At 37.7% G+C, this 13,694-nt stretch overlaps 1 protein-coding gene across 6 annotated transcripts in view; it reads left to right on the forward strand.

Annotated features, from left to right (window-relative positions):
* The window catches only part of atp2b4 (ATPase plasma membrane Ca2+ transporting 4), a 97,571-nt gene that overhangs the window by 21,323 nt on the left and 62,554 nt on the right, over positions 1 to 13,694 (forward strand). The window lies entirely within an intron of this gene.

Below are 13,694 nucleotides of genomic sequence, written 5' to 3' on the forward strand. Positions count from 1 at the left end.
GTGCTATTGTTGTGAAAATTAATACATTTTCTTTCGAGAGACCCTTGAATTCTGGGTAGACTTCTTCTCAAGGGCTAGTGAAGGGGCTTTTGTAGCTCCAGGAACAGAAAAACATATTGCAGACTGTAATGGTAGTTTTAATAAGGTTCATTACCACTAATGCTTCTAATGATTGTGCATGATTTTGTTTCTCTTTTCACAGCATGTGCCCCTCTTCTCTCGCAAATGACAGACTAACTTGTCTGCAAGGTCCATATCTGGTGCATGAGGTTAAATTCTCGTGACTCATCAGATACGACGTGATGAAGTGACGAGCTTCCGTGTTATTCAGAGTTTTTGTTCTAATTTGCCATGACTGTGATGAGCAACACTGTTTTGTCAGGTAGGGTGCCACTAGGGTTTCTGGGCTCTCTGAACAGCTTGCCTCTGCCGGTTTTAATCTCACTCCTTTGCCATTTGTCAGATAGCTCCGGCCCCCCCATTGTCAGTCACTGGGTTTAAATTTTGCAGCATAAAGGCTGGTAAAATTGTCTACCCTAAAATCTAATTTAGGGATGCATGAAATATCTTATATATATTTTTTTTTTTATTTAGCAAGGATGCATTTAATTGATCAAAAATTAAGACATAATGTCGCAAAAGATTAATATTTTATGTTATTGTTATTTTTAATCGTAGTGTTTCACAGTACTGTTTTTACCAAATAAATGCAGCCTTGGTAACACAATTTTAATATTTCTACATCCATTTATGTCATCCAAGATGTCTGTCTGTCTGTCTTTAGTTGAAAAGAAATTAAGGTTTTTGAGAAAAAACCTTATCTAGTGAAATGATTGGTCATTTTCTTTAAAAGAAAAAAAAACAAAACCGTGACTTCACGCATTATGTAGTCATGTTGAAAAGGTAGTTTGTGATGTAGGCAGAAGTACTAACCTAGCGTTTAAGAATATACAAAAAAAAAGGTAAAACAACAGTGTCGGATGATTGTGAAGTTGGAGGAAAAAATGAAATGAGATGCTCTACTCTACCTTTTTGAACCGAAGTACACAGATGAAAAACTAACCACATGTGACCTTTCCAACGTGATAACCTAATGCGTGAAGTTGTGAACGTGCATCGCAGAGCTAGTGCAAGATGAGCATTTGCGTTTAGAAAGAATATAAATTCTTCATTGGGTCCCATTGAAGTCCACTATATTGGAGAAAAATCCTGGAATGTTTTCCTTAACCTTAATGTCTTTTTGACTAGTAAAGACATGCATGAACATCTTAGATGACATGTTACTGAAATTCTAACACATTGTGTATGGTTAAGATGTGTTAGACTGCAAAGCAAATTCTTTTCTCAGTTTTACAGGGTGAGTGTAGTTCAGCATTGGAGAAACAGTTGGCGCCTTTGCCTTGTTTGCACCTGTATGCAATCCATCTCACCCCACCCCCAGACCTTTTGGCTGCCTTTATTTATTTATTTATTTATTTATTTATTTTTCTCTTCTATGTTTGATTTGTGTCTTTTATTCTTACTTGCGCTCCTGTGGCATGATATCTCCTGCTACCCACGCTCTGCTAATGGTGGGTTTAATTGCTTTCTACCGACCTGGTTGTTTACACAAAGATTTGGTACGCCACTCGCTATCTGTGCTCGACGCCTCAGTGAATTCAGCATGTTGCTCATGAAATAACAACAACGCAAAAACAGCTCACTCTCTTCCTAGACACACTCTCTGCGTTCTGAATCTTTTGATGTAACCGCGCTTGCTTTCTTGTCTGTTTTTTCCCTTCCCGACCAAAACACCCTTCATTCTTCTCCCCCCCCTCCCCACACGCACACTCTCACACTCTTTCTCTCCCATTTTCCATTGCTTCTGTCTTTTAGGCGAGCTATGAGAGATTCTGAGATTGTGTAAGGGATTTCCTACTTCCCTTGGGTCATGTGACTGCAGACAGGGTGTGGCCTTTTCCAGGCAGCCAAGCTGTTTATGGCAGTGAATCAGTGTTCGTGCCAACCCCACCACCCCAACACATACACTCACAGTATGTACACGAGGGAGATGGGTGTGGCTGTTCCTCTCACCCCATCCAGTCTACATAAACAGGACGTTGTCCATTTCTAGTAGAAGGGACAGTAAAAGACATTGTGAGTGCTGCTGTCCAGTGCAAAATTGCTAGGGCTTCTGATTGTGGGTTTTTTTTTTTTTGTGTTTAGTGTGTTACTATGTAGTTGCTGGTGTGCTCTGAGTAGTTGCTAGGGAATTCTTGGTGTTCGGTGGGTGGTTGCATGCTCTAACCCTCATGTAATGTTTCATATTTATAATTCGCAGTAGAGAATTTTGGGGTCAGTAAGATTTTTTTGTGTGTGTGTCCCTTTGAAAGAGGTTTCTTTAATGCTTACCAAAACTACATTTATTTGATCAAAATACAGTAAAACAGTAATATTGTAAATTATTATTATTATTATTGTAAAATGTTTAGTTTAAATGTATTTTAAAATGGAATTTATTCTTATGATGGTTACATTTTAAGCAGCCATTACACTAGTCTTCAATGTCACATGATCCTTCAGAAATCATTCTAATTTCCTGATTTGTCATCTTTTCACTTCTCTTTTTTTTTATTTCAAGATTTTAATATACTATCTATCTATCTATCTGTGTGATATAAATATATATATGTATGTGTGTGTGTGTGTGTATATATATATATATATATATATATATATATATATATATATATATATATATATATATACGCATTGTGTCACAAACTTGTACACTCAGTGCCAAGAAGGGTCAGAACAGTATACTTAAAGTTCTGGTGGACATACTATGTACTAGTATATTATACATTTTCTGAATTAAATCTAGGGTGTACTCATTTCTGCAGTCCTTCATTTAAACAAAATTGGCTAATTTAGTTATTTTACAGAAAATACTGGCCTATATTTTGTGTTTTTATTAAGTATATGTTTAATACATTTAAATTTTGCCATTTTTCCAGTAATTATTTTAGTGATCACCAAGAAAAAACATTGTTTATATTTATTCAGAGAGGGTGTACTCATGTATGCTGTGCACTATATATAAAATCCGTTTTTTGCTTTTTCCTCCTTGGTTGGGGATGTAATCGTCTTCGCTGAAGTGAGCACTGCACACACGAAAATCCTTGATACTGGATATTTTAGCTCCCGCAGAATAGCCGATGGCAACCAGCCAAAGCTGTCTCATAGCTATATCCGAAACAGGAAAACGATGGAATCTGAACGGTGATCCCGGCACATTCTTGTGGTCACAACTTGGGAATTTACAAGTTCGCACCATTGTTAATTTTCTACTTTTTACGTCGTTGTCATTCGAGTGTGTAAACACTATGGAACAGCTGATCGGAACGTGCGCACTGTTGACGTTGACAGCAGCGCGGATTGATGGAAATGGAAAGAAAATAGTGCAGATTAAAACTGAGGTATGAATTTTGTCTGGAGTGTTTTTTGTGATGTAAATTAATCAAGCTTTGAAACGCATATAATTTTTTCACGTAAAAACGCACAGTTTTGAGGCCCCGGAAACTAACCGGGACTACTTTCTTGAAAAACTTCCAGTGGCCAGAACTCTGACCAGGGAGGTGACCACAGAGTGGGTCAGCGTGTATACACTATAGTGCTGGTAAGGAATGCATACAACTTCATGTCTTAAATGGACGAACTATCCCTTTAATAACTTTCAGGAGGGTGTACTCTTTTTCATAATAAATTAAATATAAGATAAAATCGTATTTTCCTATATAATTTTGACATTCTTCTTTGGTAATTGATCTAGCAGGCTTGTTAGAACATTATATCTCCAAAGAACCCTAACATGTGTTCTAAGTAAAGAGTAATTGCTGAATTTGAACATCCAAGATGTTCGTGTCTTTCTGTCTTCAGTCGTAAAGAAATCTTCAATTGTGCCCCTCTGAAATGTAGTTTAAATGCAGCTTCAAATGACTAAATGATCCCAACCGAGGAAGAAGGGTCTTGTCTAGCGAAACGATCTGCCATTTTTTTTGAAAAATAAAAATTTGTATACTTTTTAAGCACAAAAGCTTGTGCTAGCACAGGCTCTCGAATGCGCATCCACTGGATGTTCTTGAACAATTTGTTCATTTTAAACAAATCTTTAAAGTGACTCGCGAAGAACGAGTCATCTATTAGGTTCTGTACTGGAATTAGTTCACCTGTTTCGAGTCTTCGGGTTTTTTGAGTCATTCGTTCATCTTATGGAGCTGTCACGTGACACTGATTTTGCTAAAATTAACGAAATGATTTGAAAAAAGATTTGTTCGTTTTTCTAAACGAGACTCAAAGGTCTGAGTCGGTAAAATGATCCGAACTTCCCATCACTACTATGAATCACGTCTAAGTTCATCGACTGTGTACTCCTGCTAAAATGTAGAGTATGGCAAAAAAATCTCCATCTTATTTTCTCCTACAACTTCGGAATCGTCCGACACGTTGTACCTTTTTGTTTGTAAACAGCGTTTGACTTGACTTTGCACTTTCTTAGTCTTTCGTTCGCTTTGTAAACTCTGGGTCTGTAGACTGTAGAACCTGTGCTACACAAGCTTTTGTGCTTAAAAAGTATACAAATTTTTATTTTTTTAAAAAAATGACAGATCGTTTCGCTAGATAAGACCCTTCTTCCTCGGCTGGGATCATTTAGAGTCCTTTGAAGCTGCATTTAAACTACATAAACTATATATATCTATATATATATATATATATATATATCTATCTATCTATCTATCTATCTATATATCTATCTATATATATATATATATATATATATCTATATCTATCTATCTATCTATCTATCTATCTATCTATCTATCTATCTATCTATCTATCTATCTATCTATCTATCTATCTATCTATCTATCTATATATATATATATATATATATATATATATATATATATATATATATATATATATATACAGTACTGTGCAAAAGTCTTTGGCCACTAGTATTTTCATCAGCTAAAAAATGGTTTAAAGTCAGTTAAAGTCGGTCTTTTACTGTAGTGTGTCAGAAGGAAATATCAGTTTACATTTCTAAACATTCATTTTGCCATTAATTATAATAATCCACTGAGATTTTTGTATGGAGCACAGGCTGTTGTCAGACTCCTTGTGCAAACAGAGATCTGATCTCTCCATCATTCAATCCAGTCTGTCTTAAGAAACAGAAAAAACAGAGACAGACTAAATCCATAAGAACTGTGGCAACATCTCCAAGATGCTTTAAGAGACCTACACCTGCAAAGCTACAGTACTGTTAAAATTTTTAGACAGTTAGGCACATAAAATGAGGATGCTGTCAAAAACAATATCATAAATAGATTTTCTTTATCAATGAACTTTTATTAACTAAAATAAATCAGCATTTGATGTGACCATCCTTTGCATTTAAAATAGCTTTTGCCCTAGGTAGCTTTGGAGGTAGGTTATTTGAAAAATCTTGGAGATGTTGAAACCGTTCTTCTGGATTTAGTCTGTTTCGGTTATTCTGTTTCTTCATGTCATTCCAGAGACAGACTGGATGATGGTGAGATCAGATGTCTGAAATGTAAACTGATGTTTCCTACTGACACACTACAGCAAAAGATAGCAATAACTTACTTTAAACCATTTTTTAGCTGGTGAAAATACTAGTGGCGTAAGACTTTTGCACAGTACTGTGTGTGTGTGTGTGTATGTGTGTGTGTGTATATATATATATATATATATATATATATATATAGGGCTGTAGCGATACACTAATGTCACGATACGATACGATACACGATATTCAGCTCACGATACGATATATATCACGATATTTAGCCAACGATACGATTCTATATAATTCGATACGATTCTATATAATTCGATACGCTTACATCATTTTCTGATAGATTTAAAAGAGACAGAGTGATTTTGGTGACATCTTGTGAGTGTTTCATTTACTTGGATTGAATTAATTGAAATAAACTCAAAAAACATCAGACAGCTTGCAAAATAAATGCTGGACAAAATTAATCAAAGATGTGTTGAGAAAATTAGTTCCATTTATTGAAACAGTGCAAACTGTAGATTACAAGCTTACAAGCCGCTGCTGCTTTGGGTCCTCCGTAAGCATAAACTTGTCCAGGTGGTGACGTTTTAGGTGCGCTCGTAAATTTGTGGTATTGCCGGAATATTTAACGTTAGTGCCACATAGCTTACAAACCGCGATGCTTTTATCCAAGTCGTTGCTTTCCTTCTTTTTTTTAAAACCAAAGTGCTCCCACACATCTGCTTTTAAGTAGGTGGGTGCTGGATTTATATTCGCCGCCATTCTCTGAATATCCTCGCTCTGACTTGGTAAACAGGAAGAGGTAGACATCTGCGTCTGTGTAAAGTTAGTACGGGTAACTTGCTCTACAGCAACACTAGCGGCTGGCTGACCAAATCGCTCTTCCTGCAACGCGAACGGGGGTAAACAACACGGGGGATTTGAATGGGACGTATGTATCGATACTCGCGGCAAAAAAATCGATACTTTCTTTGGAAAAAAAATATCGATTTATATCGCAGAATCGATAAAATCGTCCAGCCCTAATATAAATGTCTTAAATGCCGCTTCAAAGGACTCTAAACGATCCCAGCCGAGGAAGAAGGGTGTATGTATATATGTGTATATATATACACATATATACATACACCCTTCTTCCTCGGCTGGGATCGTTTAGAGTCCTTTGAAGCGGCATTTATCTCTATATATATCTCTATCTATCTCTCTCTCTCTCTCTCTCTCTATATATATATATATATATATATATATATATATATATAAGTTGAACTATATCTTAATGTGAGAGCTGTTTGTTGAACTTGCAGCTTCATTTAGCAAAAATACATTAGTTTCACAGGGGGTGTGGTACTCTCTTACAAATAGTGTTCTGGCAGACATTTTTTCCTTGTTGAAGTCAGCTGCTGTTTGTTGTTTTACAGCAACTTGGAGCAGTACCTTCATACTACGTTCTTGTATATACATAGTTGCATTATATGGCTTTAGTATGCTACAACCTTGAATTATGGGACGCATAACTTAGTAAAGACTATACAATGTCCTACTAAATGGCATGTCACAACTTGGTGATGGTGGGTTACTTCCTTTCAGTTAAAGGTTTTTTTTTTTTGTGTGTGCAGCAAGTGAGCGTGAGTCGGCTGGATTGGTGCAGAGCGAGCAGCTGGGTCCAGGCTCCGCATTCTGCCGCTTTAGTATGCAAGGCAGGTGTGGCTGCAGTCAGAGGGAGGGTGGGCACAGGCCGACGCCTCGACACACAGACAGAGTGTTTCGCTCCCGGCCGCATCCAATTACACGCCCCCTGTTACACACACACAATCCAGCACAATCATTTTCTGTCCTTTTTTTCCTTTCCTTTTCTACACACCCCATCTGTCTGTTCAGCATGCCTTCCTTTCCATCTCACATCCTGCTGTCTTCACCTCTCAGTCAAAATGTCTCAGCATCCGTCGCTTTGCAGCCATACCTTCTAAAAAAAGACCTTGTCTACTTTGATGCACATCCACTATCATGCTTTTTTCCGATCAAGCTTCCTTGCCATCTATTTCAGCCACGGCTTATTTGGTTCTCGCTCTCCCTGTCAGGGACCCAGAGGCGTCTGATGAATGAAAAGCTGAAATTTAGGAGTCAAGGGAAGCAAAGACGGATGACCTGTCTGTCCGGCGACATTCAGCTATAGTTAGATAGGGGAATAGGGATGACATCCAGCATTTAGGTGCTATTGACCTGTCTTTAGAGGGTTAAAAATGACTGCGTAGTCAGTGTGGGCATCTGTTGCTTTTCCAACATTACAAAATGAGAGTTCACAAGTCGCTGGCGTGGTTTGTTTATTTGCGCACCATTTGTCTCACTCTCCCCAGGGAGCTGCTGGATGTCTGTGAGCCCTCCAAGCCATTTCCCTGATCCAAATGGATGTTGCAAACGAAGCCGATGCTCGAAAGCGCACTTCCTGTAAACGGCTTCCCCTCCGCCTCACCTGAATTGAACTTCATCCTTTCAGGGGTAATTTAATAGCTGTCTCCATCCGGTGCTCCGCCTTTAATTATTGGGAGTGCATCAGACTGTTTGATTTGTCCCTCCGGCTTTGATGGCTTGGACTGGCCTACTTTGCTTCGTTGCATCTCCCTGTAGCCATATTTAGTTAAAATGCAAAAAAAGTCGAGACTTCCGTCCCACTCTCTACCACACGCTTTTGATTGGTGAATTACGTAGCTGCCTAATTTAATTCACTTCCTGATTAAAGGCAGATAAAAACTGCCACACTCAGTCTAAAACGATAAAGCTAGCATTATTGGGTTTTTGGTAATGGCCGACAGACTGCGCTCGGCAGACATTTCAGCACTGAAGAAGAACGTATTGTCATTTTTAGACATTGACAGTATAAAACGGCGGTGTCTGCAGGGAACCAAGATGTTTTCTCTTCTTTCAGATGTGCACTAACTTGCATGTTTTACTCAAACTTTTCAGATGCAATGTAGACTGATGAGTCACTCTCATAAAAACCCGACAGACAGAGTGAGAGGGTGGAGAGAGAGAGAGAGAGAGAGAGAGAGAGAGGAAAGAAAAAGACTGAAGAGGTGGCGAGGCAGTGCAGGGTTTGCGGTGTTGCAGAGCCCCAGCGGAGTGGAGGCGGATACAGGGCCTAAAGGCCTGTGCTGGCACCACTGCTGCAGGACAGCGGAGGAAACAGATGTGGCCATGATTTACATCTGCTGCCTACCAGTGACTGCTCATACGCTTTAATCTCACAGCAATGCCTCGCTCTTATTTCCTTCCTCCCTCTCTTACTTTGGCATCTTCCGCTCACCCGGATGTCCCCGCCTACTTTCGTACTCCCCCGCCTGTGTCTCGGCGGTCCCCCTCCATCACCACCGCAACCGCTCCCCACCCTTCATCATCCTCTCCAGCTCGATCCACACGTTCAGCCTGAGCTCAGATGCTTTAATCCTCTCAGTGTCTTACCATCCTCCTCACACTCACACTGGGATGCGGAGTGTGAACTACTTAGTGCACCCTCTTCTCCATTTACACAGCCACACTCTTCCTCCACCGCTGAGATTTTGAGCAGACGCCGACCTCCCTTTTTGTTTAACCATGTGTTTGGTGACTGCTGCGGGGTGGAAATGCATTTATGTAGAGCATCGCTACTCAAATGAGCTTTGAAATCTATTTTGACTTTATGTTTGCTAATGAACTTTCTATAGGCTCTACTTTTTATAGTAAAGTGAGTGTGTCACAGCAAGAAGTCCTCCAGGCCATTGTGTTATCCGTTTGCAGTCAGATGTTTGTAGCTTCATATGAGGTCGTGGAGAATGCTCTCATGATGAAGGCATAGATAAATACCTATTTGTAGGAAGTGAGGTCACTCAACTCCTCCCTAGACATGGTCTTGATGTTTTTTGTTGGATTTTTTTTTTAATGTACAGTTTGTGCCAAGGCGTATTGATAAAAATAAAAAGGCTATACAAGGATAATTGCGTTGTGAGTGCTTGGGTAATCAACAAGGCTGAAATATTTTAAAAAACACAAACATAAGTAGAAATAGATAAATAGACTAGGGCTGAGTGTTGATGTAGATTTTATTAAAGTCTGGCTTAATTCATTTTTTTGTATTTGTTTGGGAATATTTCGGTTAAAGTGTTTTCTTTTGCTTCTGTTTGAAAGCAGTTCTCTCTGATTGCTGCAAATTGGCATTGTTTCAAACTTATTTAAATGGACAGTTCACTCAAAACTGAAAATTACCCCATATGTGACCCTGGACCACAAAACCAGTCTTAAGTCGCTGGGGTTTATTTGTAGCAATAGCCAAAAATACATTGTATGGGTCAAAATTATTGATTTTTCTTTAATGGCAAAAATCATTAGGAAATTAAGTAAAGATCATGTTCCATTAAGATATTTTGTAAAATTCCTACTGTAAATGTATGAACCTCATTTTTGATTAGTAATATGCATTGTTAAGAACATTATTTGAAGAAAATCTTAAAATCACCTTTAAATCACCCTTAAAGGTGATTTTTCTAAAAATTTTTTAATTTATTTTTTTATTTATTTATCTTTTTTTTTTTTTTTTTTTTTGCACCCTCAGATTCCTGATTTTTAAATAGTTGTATCTCAGCCAAATATTGTCCTATCCTAACAAACTATACATCAATGAAAAGCTTATTTATTCAGCTTTCATATGTTGTATAAATCTCAATTTTGAAAAAAAGACCCTTATGTGATCCAGGGTCACATATAATAAAAAAATTTCCTGGCTCTTCCAAGCTTTTCAATCATTAAAAGCTGTCACTCATCTTAGTTCATCACAATCTCACAAAGTTCTATTATAATCAATGAAGCTCTCTACACTGCACAATGAATCTCTTATTTACACTCTCTCTAGACTTTGTTTATGAAAGGATTCGTGAGATATGTCTGTGATACATTACTCAATGTTGCAAAAACAATATGCGCAATCACATGTGCTGATCGGGTGAGTCACGCTGGTGCTCCTAAATATTTTTTCATAGTCGCACACAGTAGTTTTCAGTCGCAAATGGGACTGAAATGGTTGTGCCGTAGAGCCCTGCACTGTTAATTTAGTGGTATTTAAAAACTATTATATTATTTATTTGTCATTTTTCTTGTATTTCTTTATAGCTCTTATTACAGTTTTAGTTTTAACTTTTCACTTAGTTGCCACTTTTTTTTTTTAATCTGTTTTTATTTTATTTATTTTATTTCAGCTTTATTTCAAGAATAAATATAAATAAATAAATTAAATAAGTTAATCATAAGAGTCATTCATTCATCAAAAGGAATTTGTTTGAGAGTTGGACTGGTCACGTTGTATTTATTTTTGTGCAGCCTGAATTGGAAAAATCTAAGTTGTGATCATTCAAATAAAGATGATAATTAATTGGAAAATATATGAGTTGGAAAATATTTTTACCTAACCTTACAAAAATAGACATAAATCTTTAAGTTGTGCTCACATGGACTGGCCCATAGTAAGCCTTTTCTTTTTACATATATTAAACGGCCAAGCGTGTTGTGACAACCTTTGGACCTGTTTGGTTGCACATTCACCAAATCTACGCTCAAAACGAAAATGCTGGTTTTATATGCCAGGCCTTGTTGCATCAGCCTGCCGCTGTTTCATTTTGAGGCATGCAAATTGCTCTTTGAGCTGAGCTCATCCTCTAAATGCATTGTAAGAGAGCATTTAAAATGATTTGTTAAATGCACCTCAGGGACTGCGTGATAAATTGCACCGCTCTTAGACGAAAGTCAGCCCGTCCACATAAAAGGTCTGTTGTCAGATTGGTTTAGCAGTATGACCTTGGCAAACAGGTAGTAGTTATCTTGTTGTATTTTCATGGAATGTTGTACCATCCACTTGTATAGTACGATATTGACGGTTTTTCACAGGTGACGCCTCAGCTTTAAAAGGCGGCTTGAGAATCTCAACAATGTTACAGAGGTGATAAAGGGTGGAGTGATTTGCATGGCTTTGTGGTTTTGGCACTGGGTTACTGGACTACACTGATTGCTTGAGTTACAGCTGTTGAAAATTGCAATTTGACAGCTTTATACTTCACCCTGGATAGTGTTATTCAGTGCGCGAATTGAAGTATGCTTGCCTTCATAAGTGTGAAAGAGACCTTGTAATATCCTTGATCCACCAATTCTAGTGTAGAGAAACAAAAGAGCAAAATCATTCAAAGGTGTGAAAATGTTTGCCTTGGTTGCTGTTTTGTGTAAAAGAGTGTGTCAAGGTTTCGCATGCATACTGTGTGTTTGAGTTAGGCATTTTTGTGTCTTTTCTGTTTTTTGGATACATTAAGCGTCATTTAACAGCATTTTTCACCCTGGGTCATACAGTGCAAGAGCTAATTGTAGTGCTGGCATGTTAATCACAGTGTTGCGAGAAGCATTATTCATGTTTGCAAGTATCACTATTATCGTTGCTTATACTTGGGTTTAGGAATTTGAACACACTCCTAAAACTATGTATTAAACTCTGGTTTGTAACTCACCCGAGGTGTTTGTGCTGCAGACATGAATGGTGCCTCAAAACATGCAGCTTGTTAAGGAAAGGTGTGCTGTTGCTTTTTCTAGCTGAGCAGGAGGAAGTCAGTAAAACTTCTCTGTACCTTCACCACTCGACCAGTTTAAGAACCAGAACTTGTGTAAATTGTGTACATGCGTTCTATTATGTTTTTAAGAGAATAAGATTTTGTGCAATATGCAAGCATATTAGTGAAGCAGATGAGGGGTTGATGTTCTGGGCTTTGCAGGGGCTGGCATTGGGATGGGTGTTTCAAGGTGTGAGTGGAGAACAGGAATGAGAAGAAAACTAGTTTAGCAGGATTAGAAACAGACTGTGGGAATTTGTATGTCTCAGTCTGACTAAACGCATGAGTCTAGATCTGCAGAGAATGTCTGATGTGGGGTGGGGTTTTTGAGCCTTAGGAGCCCTGTAAGAAGATGCTTTTCCTCCTCTAGTGGATTTAACTGTCTTGGTATATCAAAAGAGTTTTGAGAACTCAAAGGGATGCATTACCTAAAAATGACAATTGTCATCATTTTTTTCAACCTTGTACCATTGTAGTGTTTCAGATTATTCTTTTTGTTGCAGAAGACATAAAGGTTTGATAATTATTTTAGACTTAATTTTGTGTAAGTGATTTAAAGTAAAATATTTAAGGTCGGTATGTGTGTATAACGAAATGAATAGACTGCTTTTGTAAACTAGGGATGCCTTAAATTGATCAAACATGACAGTGAAGACACTTTAAATATTTTAAAAGATTTGCATTACAAATAAAAGCTGTTCTTTTAAACTTTTTTTTTTTTTTTTTTTTTTTTTTTTTTTTTTTTTAATAGAAGAATCATAAAAAAAATCATAGTTTTAACAAGACTTTAGACTTCCTGCATGGAATATTGGTGATTATTTCTAAGTGGAAGGAAACCCAAGCAACCACAGAATATTTTAAAAACACTCTTCCGTTCATATTATCAGAGATGTACTTACTTGGGTGGGTCCTCTTTAGCATGACATGTGACATTGCTCATTGCTTTATAGATTTAGGGGTTTTTTTTTTTTTTTTTTTTTTTTTCCTTCTCCACAGAAGCACTCAAACATTTTATGTGCTCTGCTAATCTGAAGGCTTGGTAATGGCCTCTCTCAATGCCTTGGGCAATGGATGACATTTGTTTGGAAACACTGTAGTGCTTGTTCTTGTGGCATTTACACATTTCGACATTTACAGACATTTGTTGCATTAGTACTAATGTTAGAACTGTTTTCTGTATTCTGACCTGACTAATGTGGTTTGCTCTAACACACTTAGCCTGTATGTAGAACAATGGATGTGTTTTTAAAATCAGACCACACTTTAGGTACTTTAAACTATGATGAGACCTCAAGTGCCAGGGTTAAAATAATACTAAAAAGAGGTGAGAATTATTGACCTCATTGAGCTTAATGGTTGAGGTTGATGTCTCCTCATTTAGAGGTTAAGAGGTCAGTGAGGCTGAAGCTTGACCGACGCTGGACAGTAATCCAATCTGGGTTAAAATCCACCTCGGGGCTTACCAGTATGCGCTGCTTCGTTTTTCATGCCTA

Source organism: Labeo rohita, chromosome 11 (assembly GCF_022985175.1).
Source record: "Labeo rohita strain BAU-BD-2019 chromosome 11, IGBB_LRoh.1.0, whole genome shotgun sequence".
NCBI lineage: Eukaryota > Metazoa > Chordata > Actinopteri > Cypriniformes > Cyprinidae > Labeo > Labeo rohita.